We start from the raw sequence: 14,980 nt of genomic DNA on the forward strand, positions 1-14,980 counted from the left end.
AGAATCCATGAGAATTAAGTTCTCTAGAAGACTATTGGATAGTCTCCCAAGGGGACCAATGAGCATTCAACAACCCAATGACTTGCCTTATTCCTATTGGCCACGAGGCAAAGGGGTCCAATGAGAGTTTAATTGAATTATTAAATTACCTAAAGCTATCACAAAAGGGAAAAGGGGAAAACATGTCAGAAGGCTCTCACTTATACTGCTTAATTATCATTGGCTAAGCTTGGGGAGGTCTAATGAGGCTGTAGCATGAGCAAATAGAAAGACGGGTCGACCAAGAGAGAGAGGGGGCCGTTTTTTCAAAGGCATTATTGACTCTCACACACACACAACTCATGTGTGAAGTAAGAAGACTCTTTCTCCCTTCTCAAGCTTTAATGGAAAGCTTATCACCTACTCCAAGCTTGTGAGAAGGGAGGCCTAAACCAACAACTCTTGGCTTTGTGATGCAAATCGAACCAAGAGCCGAGCTTCAATGCATGCTCATATCCTCTACCATGCTAAGTACTAAGCTAAGCTATGCTTATATGAGTGATTATGTGAGGAGATGGACATATTTCTCGTAAGAATACTCCTTCTTCCTCTCAATCTACCCTCATACCCCGCTAGCTCTCACCATCTTTGAAGGTGTGTGAGGTCTTGGGTCTGAGATTGTGAGGGAATTGATATTGTGTTTTTGATAAGTGTTTTGCTTAGTGCACGAATTTTCCATCTTCATTGCACTAGCTAGTCTTGAAGGAACACAAAGAATTGTATTGTACAATGTCTCTCTTGATGGGAGAAACCATAATACAAAGCCTTTTGGAGGGGGGACTAGATCTATGCAAATCCGGTCCTCAAATGTTGTCAATAGCTTAGTTTCTCTCTCTTTTGAAAGTATTGTTCATGCTATCTAACTAGGTGTTATTCTTTTTGTTGCTCTCTCCATCCACGCACTCTTGTTATTCTCATTAGGAAGCTATTCTAATGAAATGCTCACTATGTTCATGCTATTTTCCGCTACACACAAGTTACTAGTCCATTAAATGTTACAGATAATCTTTTCTTTAATCTTTTTGGAAGCATTGTTCTCCTTAGCAGACCATGTATACCTAACGGTTTTCTTTGTTAGGTCATGTAATGGTCCCGTAATTTGTGAGAACTTTTCTATGAAGCGTCTATAGTATACACACATACCTATAAAGCTTCTTAGTTCATGAAGATTCCTTGGTTTAGGCCATTCTTTTATTACCTCTAACTTTAATGGATCCATTTGGATGCCATCTTGAGAGATAATGTGACCTAAATACTGAATTTCTTGTAAGAAAAATTCACTTTTCTTTCGATTAACATAAAGTTTATTCTCTCTTAAAACTTGAAATATTACCAGGAGGTGTTGCTTGTGGTCATCTAATGAATTAGAGTACATGATAATATCATCGAAGAACACTCCAGTGAAGGTTTGGTGAGGCCTGAATAGCTTCTCCATCAAGCGGTTGAATGTGGCTAGTGCATTGGTTAAGCCAAAAGGCATGACAATGTATTCGTAAAGACCAAACGTGGTACGAAATGCGGTCTTTACAATGTCTTGATTAACTATCCTTATTTGATGATAGCCACTTTTTAGGTCAATCCTATTGAAGTAGGTTGATCCTTGTAGCTTATCAAATAGGTCTTATACCCGTGGAACTGGAAATGTATTCTTGATAGTGATCCTATTTAGTGCTGTGTAGTCGACACACATGTGATATGTGTTGTCTTTCTTTTTCACTAATAGCACAGGTGAGAAAAATGGAGATGAGCTAGGCCTAACCATGCCCTTCTCAACTAACTCATGAACTTGCCGCATAATCTCCTCTTGTTGAGCTTGAGAAACTCTATAAGGAGGTTTGTTAGGCGGTGAACTTCCTGGAAGAAGTTCAATTGCATGGTCATCATTACCTCCTTTAGGAGGTAGCTCACAAGGGATGTCGTGAATAAAGACATCTTGAAACCCCTTGAGAAAATTGGATAACTCTAATTCTTTGTGGTTGCTTTTATTTTCTTTTGCTAAAGCATTAGGTTCATTTTGAGAATCTTTAACAAAAATCATGTACATGGAAATAGAGGTCTTTATTGACTTGTTGAAAGCTAGTGTTTGTACAATGGGTATGGTGTTACCCATTTGCTTAGCATCTATGTACATATATTTTCCCTTGAACCTAAAATATATTCTCCTGTTGGGAAATTTAACATTGGCAGCTGGGCGATCAAACCATGGTGCCCCTAGGATTACATCCTTATGCTTGAGAGGAGAGATAAAGAAGTCCTCTTTGTCCATATAGCTTTGGACATGGAGCCTTAATTTCCCGATTAAGGGAGTGACTGAAGCTTCTTGCCCCTTGAAAGCACTGTCTACGGGTAGAACATTTCCCATCTCATAGGCTTGTATGCCTAGCTTGGTGGCCAACTCTATAGATATAAAATTGTGAGTAGTACAAGGGTCAAAGAGAATAAAAGAATCATGTTCTCTTACCTTTCCCCAAGCATGACATAGAGGAGATCCTTTGTGGTCAATTTCCTCCTCGTGGATTTCAACCAAGGTAGCTCTAAGAGGATCATGGTGGGTGTTGTTTTGGGGACAAGCGCGGTACGCATGCCCTTGTTCGCCGCACTTGAAACACCGGTTATCTTTGCGATAACGCTCAAGCTCTTCAGGAGAGAGTTTATTTTTGCCTTTGTAAACTCCCTTCTCTTTAGCTTTGTTAGAATTGGTCTTAGGAGACTTTTGGACATTTTCCTTGGCCTTAGGCTCATTGGAACCCTTGTTTTTTGGGGGACTTAGAATTCCTCTTAGCCCCTGTTTGGAAATTGATTCGAGAGGCCACCATAGTATGCTGTATTACTGCTGATATGGTGCATGGCCTCTGGGAGTTGACATACTTTGCCATTTCTTTGGTTAAGCCCACACAAAATTGTTGCTTTTTATCTCCAAAATCCATCTTTTTGAAGGCAACGGCTTTGAGTTGTAAGTCCTAAAACATGTCTACATATTTGTGAATGGATTCATAGGGAGAGAGCTTTAAGCTTCACCATTTGGTGAGTACTTTGTCTTTGGCATCGGTGGCCAAAAACTGCTTCATAATTGAAGCTCTTAAAGCTTTCCATGTTCGTGGAGCTTCACCGTTAGCTCGTAGGCTAGACCACCATTGTTTGGCAGACTTTTGAAAGTGCATAGCTACATGTGTTGCTTAGAGGACTCAGTGAAGCCCTCATCTCCGAACACCACATCAAATTGTTCGATAAAGGCCAAGACTTTGTCTTCCATGCGGAATAGGATTTCCATGCGGAATAGGATTTCTTATGGCCTCTTCTTTTTGATGGTTCAAAGGTTGCACCATCACTTTCTTTAGAAGATGAAGAGTTTGAGGAAGATGGAGAAGAGGGTGACCTCTTTCTCACCTTTTTCTTGCCTTGATCTTCGTTGTCGTCACCATCACTTTCATAAGAGGAAGAGGATGAAGAAGATGGAGAAGAGGGTGTCCTCTTTCTCGCCTTTTTCTTCTCTTGCTTTTTGTCATCCCTCTTTGAATTATGGTGCAGAGAAGTGTGTGATGGTCTTCTCCATTTTGGAGGTGACGGAGAGCGTTTAGCCCGCCGTCTTGGTGAAGCCATCTCCGCCGAGGTGGTGAGAGACTCACTTCTTTCTCATTCTTTTGGTGGAGGCTGTTGAATTCTCCTTTGGGAAGGAGATGCATCATCAAGAATTAAATTCTTGAGCCCTTTGTATCGATCCTCTTCTTCTTCCCGAATCGGAGAGAGACCTCTTTTGGAAGTCTCACAAGGAGGCTTCCTAGGTGTTCTCTCGTCATGGTGGGGAGCTTGGAGAATCCCATGAGCACGGAGCTGCGGTTGCACTTCACTTGGAGAGATGGATTGCCCATGGCTTGTTGAAGCCTAGAAACAAGATAGTTAACAAGCATCGAGGCATCATTAGTAGCCTGCTCATTAGAAAAATCAAAGTTATCAACATTAATTTCACTCTCTTTCCTATTGTCAGCCATTCTAACAACTTTTTGGTGTAAAATTTTTACGTGTACTTTGGCACTTCAAGCCCTAGTTGCTACTCCTCTTTACCCCTTTAGAAAGCACTCAAGCTACTGTACCCATGTCTCGAATACCATCAATTGCAAGGAGTAGAAGAGAGGGTCGTTCAACACCAAAACAACACCGACTCCTATCAAGCTTCTAATAATTCAATAGTGGTTAAGCCGTAGGCCAGCCCCGTAGGACTCCACTATTAAGACCATAGCTCTCGACGGTGATGCCCCGTAAACTGCACGAAGGCAGGCGCACTGCAAGGCTAAAAAATCCCTATTCTACTTACTCACATGCAATTAATAATACCAACCATTTATAGCTAGCTTGAGGACCTCCTTTCTTGAGCAAGAAAAGAGAAAACTTGTGCTCTAATACCAATGTAACATTTAATGGCCTAGTAACTTGTGTGTAGCGGAAAATAGCATGAACATAGTGAGCATTTCATTAGAATAGCTTCCTAATGAGAATAACAAGAGTGCTTGGGTGGAGAGAGGAACAAAAAGCATAACACCTAGTTAGATAGCATGAAGAATACTTCAAAAGAGAGAGAAATTAAGTTATTGACAACAATTAAGGACCGGATTTACATGTAGCCGGTCCTCCCTCCAAAAGGCTTTGTATTATGGTTTCTCCCATCAAGAGGGACATTGTACAATACAATTCTTTGTGTTCCTTCAAGAGTAGCTAGTGCAATGAAGATGGAAACTTCATGCACTAAGAAAAACACTTATCAAACACAACATCAATTCCCTCACGGTCTCAAACCCAAGACCTCACACACCTTCAAAGATGGTGAGAGCTAGCGGGCATGAGAGTAGATTGAGAGGAAGGAGTATTCTTACGAGAAAGATGTACATCTCCTCACATAATCACTCATATTAGCATAGCTTAGCTTAATAATTAGCAAGGTAGCGGAGATGAGCATGCATTGAAGCTTGGCTCTTGGTTGGATTTGCATCACAAAGCGAAGAGTTGTTGGTGTAGGCCTCCCTTCTCACAAGCTTGGAGTAGGAAATAAGCTTTCCATTAAAGCTTGAGAAGGAGAGAGAGAGTCTTCTTGCTCCCACTCGGATCCACACATCCCTTATGTAACATTTAATGGCCTAGTAACTTGTGTGTAGCGGAAAATAGCATGAACATAGTGAGCATTTCATTAGAATAGATTCCTAATGAGAATAACAAGAGTGCTTGGGTGGACATAGCAACAAAAAGCATAACACCTAGTTAGATAGCATGAACAATACTTCAAAAGAGAGAGAAATTAAGCTATTGACAACAGTTGAGGATCGGATTTACATGGAGCCGGTCCCCCCTCCTAAAGGCTTTGTATTATGGTTTCTCCCATCAAGAGAGACATTGTACAATACAATTCTTTGTGTTCCTTCAAGACTAGCTAGTGCAATGAAGATGGAAACTTCATGCACTAAGCAAAACACTTATCAAAAACACAACCTTAATTCCCTCACGGTCTCAGACCCAAGACACACACCTTCGAAGATGGTGAGAGCTAGCGGGGTATGAGAGTAGATTGAGAGGAAGAAGGAGTATTCTTATGAGTAAGATGTACATCTCCTCACATAATCACTCATATTAGCATAGCTTAGCTAAGTAATTAGCATGGTAGAGGAGATGAGCATGTATTGAATCTTGGCTCTTGGTTGGATTTGCATCACAAAGCCAAGAGTTGTTGGTGTAGGCCTCCCTTCTCACAAGCATGGAGTAGGAGATAAGCTTTCCATTAAAGCTTGAGAAGGAGAGAGAGAGTATTCTTGCTCCACACATTGATTGTGTGAGTGTGTGTGTGTGAATAATGCCTTGCAAAAATCAGCCCCCCCTCTCTCTTGGTCGACCCCCCTTGCTAATTACTCATGCTAGCATCCTATTGGACCTCCCCAGGCTTAGCCAATGACAATTAAGCAACATAAGTGATAGCCTTCTGACATGTGTCCTCCTGTCCCCTTTTGTGAGAGATTTAGGTAATTTAATAATTCAAGTAAACTCTCATTGGACCCTTTTGCCTCCTGGCCAATAGGAATCAGGCAAGCCATTGGGTTGTTGAATGCTCATTGGTCCCCTTGGGAGACTGTCAGATAGTCTTATGGAGAGCTTAATTTCCATTGGTTCTTTTAATAAGTGTTTTTAAATTAATTAAACTAGATTTACTCTAGCCTAATTCTCATTGGTCCACCTCCAAGGCCATCCAATAGGATTTGAGTACACCTTGTGGGCATCTGGGCTAGGGAGCTGACATGTGTCCCTCTTTCCCCTTGTGTACAAAGGGAGCTTGTGTGTGTGTGTGTGTGTGTGAGAGAGAGAGAGTTTCTCTCTCATTCCCTACTTCTTGGGCTCGCCCCCTCCTATGTACGGATTGACAAAGAGTTTTGGGACACACAGAAAGCATCCAAGTTTTACCTAAAGTTGACCTTTGGACACAACCTTTGAATTTTGGAACCCTAGCATTTTGGAAGTCCCAATGGGCTGAACCTTAGGGTCTTTTAAGCCCATTGTTGCACATAGCTCTTTTACAGATGGCCCCCCCTTTGGATCTCTATTTTCCCTCCTTTGGATCCCTACTATGGCCGGTCTGCTAACTTAACCAATATTCTAGCTTTTTCTCCCCTGCCACTTCCCCATATTAAATGATTAGTTTAACATGAGAAAATGATTTAGGAGAATTAGATATTGGTTATTATGAAACCTTGATCAAAGTCAAATGCCTTATCCTATTTTCCCAAAAGTCCCTAGTTACTATATAGCATAAAGTATAGTGCCTGGAACCTAATACAAGATATACAAATACACCATACATCACTATGACAAACTTAATGCTAGGATCTTCATATGAAGGAAAGTGTAGTGCCTGGTACTTAAACCAAGGTACACAAGATACATCATAGAGAGAAACTAAACATGGCCCAAACATTCCCCAAGGGATTACATCAATGTGCCAATTCATGAAGCTTTTGAGTACAAAGGTTAATGAGATATATGTGAGCCAAAATGGATCATTGTGCCAAGGTTGAGAGAGCATCATAAAGAGATACAACCATCTCAAATCATACAAAATATACTTGTAGAACCACAAAGAAACAAACATATTGCTACTCCATGAGAAACGAGTAGACATCATCTTCCAGGAGCATTCTTCAACCTTGTTAGCAAAAGAATAACTAACAAACATGGTCTTTATCTCCATGTTGCATACATCTCCATCTTTTATGAGCTTCAACCTCAATAAAATCATTAGCTTTGAGATAACATGCTTCAATGAGAGTAAAATCATTTACATTGTCAATCAGGATCAACATTACTTGACCATCAAACATCATAGCATGGATAAGAAAACAGGCCCTATCATGCTTCAAAAAATTCATTGTGTGGATAGATACACTTATCCCATCACACAATATATCATCCAGTAAAACACCATAAGAAATTAGAATGTAAGCTAACTCCTCATGAGCTTCATCGCAAAGAACCTGATTTTCTTAAACCAAATATTCCTCATCTAAGCAAAAAATATTTATTTCTTTATACACATCAACATTAGTTCCATCCATATCATCACAACATTGAAGAAACTCTCCAATAACATCATCATCATTATCCATATCATAAGACATAAGTGAAAGCACACCAAATTCAAACACACCGTTCTCATGAGTATTGTGAGTATGACTCTCGGCCAATGGATGAATAGTGGTACATGTGAGTATGAGATTATGTGGGGCACCCTTTTGGATCTCTTGGCTCTTTAGGTCCTCTCTCCATATCCCAATCTCCATCCTCTCTTCTATCTCATCTCCTAGGGTAGAGATATTGATAGCCGTTTTTCGGCTCTCCGTAATTGCCATAGTGAGTTAACTCCCCCTACCAAAATCATCTAAACACTGTGGTTACCCTCACCCTTTCACTGTATATAGGTGTGTGTGAGTTAGGGGACTTTTCCCATATCTTCTTAAAAAACCCTCAATTAGCTGGTCATTGGGCTAGTTGAGCCAAAAAAAATAAAAAAATAAAAAAAATAAAAGTATATTATGGCCCATTTGTATGTTGAGTTTGACGCTTTGTAACCTTCGAGCCGTTTTCTTCTTTTCGAGGGCTTTGCTTGATGGATTTCACCAAACCAATCACATACATTGTATATGAACCTCATTAGCAAGTCATCTGTGGAGTCAGGTTGGAATTCTGGCATTTTTCAAAAAACCCTAACTTCTCTATTGGGGACCCCTTTGACCCTAGCCAAATGGTCATCTGATGGTATGGAAAGGTTCTATTATGTTAGGGCATGCTATGGTTCAAATCCCATCCGATTTGGTCAAGCTGGTAGGCTGCTATGGTCAGTTTTATGTCGTAGGTCTTCGTGCACTGCTCGATTTCTAGGGTTTTTTCTAGGGCTTTAGACTAGCTATCGGCCGTACAAAATGGATCATTGATGAGTAAAGAACTTACCCCTCATGTCTTGTGTGAGACAACGCTGAAAAAGGTCTCAGCTGTGGGCTCCAGAAATGTCGCGCGAAAGAGGCTGAAATGCTCTCTCTGCAAAGGCTCCAAGTGGAAATGAGGTGGTTTTTGCCTACCCTGGATATCTATACCTGGACTTCCCGAACCAATTTTTCCCAGATTCCCCCGTTAGTCCTATTAGGCCGTGAAATCTATGTTAGGCTCAAAAATTTCCAAAATCGGATTCCTGTAGCTCATTCTGCAAGGATTTTGCAGAAATAGGCCTGGCCGCCTAATTTAAGCTTCTTGCTTCCATCTTCTAATTTCGTTGAAAGTTTTTGTGCTTGTCCGCCTTGTCTTTCTGATCACCATTGTGTCTTTCATTTTTCCACCTGAGCTTACCTGCTATTTATTATTAATTTTTGATCTTTTTATTTGAAAAAATCAAAGAAAATAGCAAAATGCTATAAAAAAGTAAAGTGAACATCCAATAATTAATAAAATCCCTTGAAAAACATAGCTTTATTGTTTTTTGTTGGATTTATCCATTTTTAAGCCTCTTTATCAACAAAAATGATAAAAAATATCCAAAAAAATGACTATTTTTAATGATTTTCTGATAATATGTACACTATTTACACTCATCGGGAAGATATTATCAGTGAATTTTTCCTTGTTGATGAATTATAAGGGCATTACTAGGTAATTTTCCAAACAATCACCCGTTAACATGGAACTTTTTCCTCCCTCTTCAAACATTGCCCTTAATTACTTAGTATTTAGTGCCCTTCCACCCCTCCTAGATGGCGTTCTTTGGGATGACTGCATGCATGGGTTGAAAAATTGTGTCTATGCATAGCCATGATTGGCTCTACCATGATAATATCAAGATCAATGCAATTCAACTCAATATGCTATGCAAGAGCTAGGTCTTGAGTAAATAACTCAAGGGTTTCCGATGTCGAGGTTTGCTGCTGCTGATGTCTTCCAAAGAGAAAATCTTGTAGCTTTTGTGCTCTCTATTTGATAGTCCATCAGGGTGTTTTAGCACGCTGATTGCTTAAGCTGTTGGTAGCACGTTAAAAGGTTGTCGAGCTTTTTCTCTCCATTGGTAGCTCGGTCGGCTTAGTGCATGGTGTTTTAGATCCTGTTGAGACTTAACTCTCCACTGTTTGATTGGTTTTGCGGTGTGTTGAGAAGATAAGTGCTCTTTTTTTCTCCAAACCTTTTTCATGTTAGATTCCTTGTTCATAGATGCTCGATTTTGTGCTCGAATCCTTGGAACCGTTGTTGGGAGTATTTGTGACACCCCGTTTTTTGTAAATTTGTACATAGGAGCATGACGCCCGATATCAAAAGTGTGTGTGGGATATCTTTTTGTGGGTCTTTTATCTTGCTTTAGCAAGCACATGTACATGCACTGCAAGTCGCTAGTCTAGTGATGGCAGGCTGTCGGGCTACTGTAAGTGCCCGTGAGTGAGTTTTTTTAAGTGAGCCTTGTATATAACTTAAACTCATGTAAAAACTTAAAAAAGTTTAGACAAACATAAAAAATTTGCAGGTTTTGGGTCGTTGTGGCTTCTTGATTCTTTTGGATGCAGTTTTTTGCCCCGACTAGCCTTCTCTACGTGTAGCCGTGCTGGGACAGCTTTCTGTTCACGTCAATTTTTCTCATGGCGGCATATGGAATCAATTTTGGTCATCTTCAGCTTTCTCGCTAATCATTTTTCAAGCTTTAAAGTGCCCCAATTGGAGTTGTGCTCTTCAGGTTACGACTAGTTCTCTGCAGGGTTATGGCTATGGCAGCCCAGTAGCAAATTGCATGTGGACAGATTGGGATGGCATGTATCTATGAATTGTGGAATTGATGTTGAAGTTGTGGGTTTGTGATGTTTGATTGTGAAAGGAGAGGCTCTTGTCTTCATATGCATTGGTCGGCGTGTGCTGTAAATCCGTGCTTTGACAGGGTTTTGCTCCTATGTGACATAGTCTCTTGGGTGGGCGACAGCCAGTAAATTCCCAAGGGTCTACTCCTATTGGACTTGTGGTGTTTCAAAAGGATTTGGCAAAGCCTTTTGTGTCTTGTAGTTCTCTTTCAACGCTCTTGGGTGACATCGCTATAGAGGTGTTTCAGTGTGCTTGTTTCCCAACAATGTTTTGGTGCCCCCACGGAGGATCTTCTTCAAGTGACCTTCAATTGACAGCTTTGATGGCTATGGTGACATAGTTTCCAAGGTTCTATGGTCATGTAGGTGAGGATGCTGATGCATTCATTGAAAAGATGGAGTTTTCTTGTTTGATGGAAAATAAGGAAGATCCAATGATTATGCTCAAGATTTTGTTCTTTTGCTTGAAAGAAGATGCAAGGATATGGCATGATGAGTATGAGTCTTGGTGGAAATCATCTCAACCTCCATTGGTGATGACTTATGATGCATTAAAGAAGGCTTTTCTTGAGAAGTTCAAGAAGGTAGAGGACTCAACGTATGTATGGCACTCCATTGAAGGACTTGTGCAATGTGATGGGCAAAGTGTAGATGCCTTTGTCAAGGAATTCAATGCTTTGTGGAAGAGATGGTGTGTTGCTTTGGGCAGTGATGTTCCTCCTCTTATGCTTAAGAAGTGTATGTTTATGCAAAGTTTGAGAGCTGATTTGAAGTTAAAGGTTGAGCTTAAAAGGCCACTTACATTTGATGATGCAGTACGGATTGCAAGGCATAAGGAATGGAAATTAGAGAGAATGCAAGAGCTTGGATTGCAGGGTGATGTGGAGCCAAAGGTTTCTCTATGCATTGATGTAGGTAAAAAGAGTGCCTCTAGTGAAGTATTATATCATGATGGTTCTCTTGAGAAAAATAATCAAGCATGTACTAAGGAGAAAGAGGCTAAGAAGAATGCTCTCATTATGCCGTCCTTGTTGTTTATGCCACTTAATGGTGCTCTACATGCCAAAGGTGATGTTTTTACCAATGTGAAAGTTAATGAGTAGGAAAAGGATGTAATTAGTGAAGTCTTAAAGAATGATTATTATGAGAATAAAGTTGCAGATACCGTTGTTGATGTGTCCCATGTGAAAGATGAGCATTTGAGTGATGTTAAAGTGGATGTTGAGTGTCCCTCTCCTTTATGTGAAGTGGTTGAGGATGATTTGCAAGTTAATGACAATACTTTTATGCAAGTGAATTATGTTAATGAAGAGATCTCTCAAATGCATGCTATTGTTGAGTATTTTCCAATAAATGATGATGCTATTGAGCATGTTGTGGACCTTGCTAATGAGGAGATTTTCCATGAGGACTCTTATGCTTGCATCTATGATGATGTATGTATCCATGCCTTGATCAAGAAGGAGAATTTGGAGGTTTTTGAGCATGTGGAAAGCCATAAAAATGTAATTTGGATGCTCAATGATGAGATGGTTGATGCTTCCTGGCTTGATCCTTATGCTGAGAATAGGAAGCTATGTGTAGAAGATGTCTTACCTACCAAGCATGATACGATTAAATTGGATAGAATCTTCATGAAGTGTGGGGATAATGAGATGAATATCCAGGAGGATATGAAAATGGTTGAGTTAAAAGTTGAAGACTTTTTGGATGAGATGTTAAAGGCTTCCTTGCATGCTATAATGATGAAAGGCTTTCTGTGTGTGGTATGTGTTGAGAGTACTTTATGCCTAAACAGGATTTGGATTCTACATATGGTTTATGCTTTGATATTGGGAGTGAGAGAATTGATATGACTGGTGTTTCTTCATGCATTTTGTGCTTATGTTGTATGGCCTTTTGATCCAGGTGGACAATATGCTTATGCTTCTGCTGAGCATGAATGCTCTAGCACACTGGGGGTTGGCAAACTATGTTGCGCGCATTTTGAGAATCCCGTTTTTTGTAAATTTGTACATACGGACATGACGCCCGATGTCAAAATTTTGTGTGGGCTTTATTTTTGTGGGGTTTTTAACTTGCTTTAGCAAGAACATGTACATGCACTGCAAGTCGCTAGTCTAGTGACAGCTGTCGAGCTACTGTAAGTGCCCATGAGTGAGTTTTTTGAAGTGAGCCTTGTATATAACTTAAACTCATGTAAAAAACTTAAAAAAGTTCAGCCAAAGATCATAAATTTGCAGGTTTTAGCTCGTTGTGTCTCCTTGGTGCTTTTGGATGTAGTTTTTTGCCCGGACTAGCCTTCTCTACGTGTAGTCGTGCTGGGACAACTTTCTGTTCGCGTCAATTTTGCTCATCTTCAGCTTTCTTGCCAGTCATTTTTCAATCTTTTTTCCAAGCTTTAAAGTGCCCCAATTAAAGTTGTGCTCTTCAGGTTACGACTAGTTCTCTGCAGGGTTATGGCTATGGCAGCCTAGTGGCAAATTGTGTATAGGTAGATTGGGAGGGCATGTATGTATGAATTGTGGAATTGATGTTGAAGTTGTGGGTTTGTGATGTTCAATTATGAAAGGGGAGGGACTTTTCTTCATATGCATTGGTCGACGTGTGCTGTAAATCCTTGCTTTGACAGGGTTTTTCTCCTATGTGACATAGTCTCTTGGGTGGGCGACGGCTAGTAAATTTCCAAGGGGACTACTCTTGCTGGACTTGTGGTTTTTCAAAGGGATTTTGCAAAGCTTTTGGTGTCTTGTAGTTCTCTTTCAACACTCTTGGGTGACATCGCTATAGAGGTGTTCCAGTTTGCTTGTTTCCCAACACCGTCTTCTGTTTCTTTGGTGAAGTTTTAGGCACCCAAATCTGATTTGGTTTATCCTTAAGTTGTGCTTTTGGTACTCAAATTTTCCTGACTCTTTGCATGATACTTGTAGCATTTTTTTGTCGAGGAGATGGAGAAGATTTGCTTCATGGATTGGTCTTCTTATTGCATCTTTACCATTCCTCCTTGCTTGGTGCAATTGAAACAATGAGCTGCCATCCTTTAGGTGATAGCTTTAGCTGATTCGTATCCCAATCTGGTACTGCTTTGTATGTACGCATCCAAGGAATTCCAAGAATCATCGTCTCATTCATGTGTTCATTTGGCAAGTATACAAACTGATGCGGACATGAACATCCATGTACTACCACGTTCAAGTTGACTACTCCTAATGTTGGAGTTGGATTCTTATTGCATCCTTTGATTGTTGTTATCCTACGGTCAATGCCTGACTTGTTGCCTTCCTATATGTGGAATAACTAACTGCATTCACTCTAGCTCCTGTCTCTACCAAAGCATTGGTGCTATGATTGTAGAGGTGTACTTTGATGCGTAGATCCATTCAATCTAACCAGTCATTGTCTATTGAAATTGCGCCTTTAATACCATATTAGAGAGTTCGAGACTTTAGAGACAATTTGAGAATCACCAATGTCTAGAAGATTTAGCCATATGGACAAATCTCAACTTGTTTTTTAAGGCCAAATCCTTTCACAATGTAGTACTTGAAAAGATTTTCCCAACCATGCTTTCAAAACTTTGGCTAAGATTTTGCCATGTGGTCAAGTATTAAGCTTGTTTTGAAAGTGGGAATTGGAAAATTCCAAAATTCACTAATATGGTGCTCTTTAGGTAATTCCCATTGTTGATCATCTAGTTCCAAAGTGTTGATGGGAATCGGTATCTGTTGATTCTTAAGAGCAGCTTTACGCTCGAGTACCCAAAGTCTAGCTTCCTCTTGGGCTTCATCAATAACCTGCCTATCGCTTGATCTTCCTTTGTTTGGTTGCATACATTCTCTCTATGGTTAGTGGCAAATTGTATTTCTTTAAACAACATCCACTATCCAATTAGCCATTGGTTCACCATCTAGGGTGGACAATTTTACTGCTCTACTTGGAGATACATCTTCAATGATAAATGGTTCATTTCTCTTTTTCTTAAACTTGGGAATGTGTTGCTTAAGGGAATAGACTAGAACTAAGTCCCCTTTCTTGAAAATTTTTGTGATTAAGTGGGAATCAAAAAACAGTTTTTCTTGCCAGCTTTTCCAAATCTTCAAGTCTTTCTGACAATTCATGTCCAGTCCACTCAAGAGTCTGTGCTACCCTTAATGTCGGCAATAGAAATTCTATTGGGAGTATGGCATCAAGACCATAAACAAGGTTAAAAGGTGTAGCATTTAGAGCTGTTTTGAATGAAACTCGATAAGCCCATAGAGCAACATGGAGATTCATTTCCCAGTCTGTCCTTCTTGAACTAAACACTTTGGTCAGTACTGAGCTAAGAAGTTTATTTGTATGCTCAACTTATCCGTTTTCTTGTGGGTGATAGGGAGCTGATTTGTTATGAATAACCATAAACTCATTAAGCAAAGACTCTATTACCTCGTTGAGAAAATGAGTTCCCCGATACTGACAATCTCTATTGGCAGTCCATACCTTGTGAATACATACTCATATAGAATGCAGCAGTGATTCTGGCATCATTCTTTTGGGTCGCTTTAGCCTCGGCCCACTTGGTCAAATAGTCCGTAGCTACAATGATA

The sequence above is a fragment of the Adiantum capillus-veneris genome, chromosome 22, assembly GCF_014529385.1.
Source record: "Adiantum capillus-veneris isolate H3 chromosome 22, ASM1452938v2, whole genome shotgun sequence".
Taxonomy (NCBI): domain Eukaryota; kingdom Viridiplantae; phylum Streptophyta; class Polypodiopsida; order Polypodiales; family Pteridaceae; genus Adiantum; species Adiantum capillus-veneris.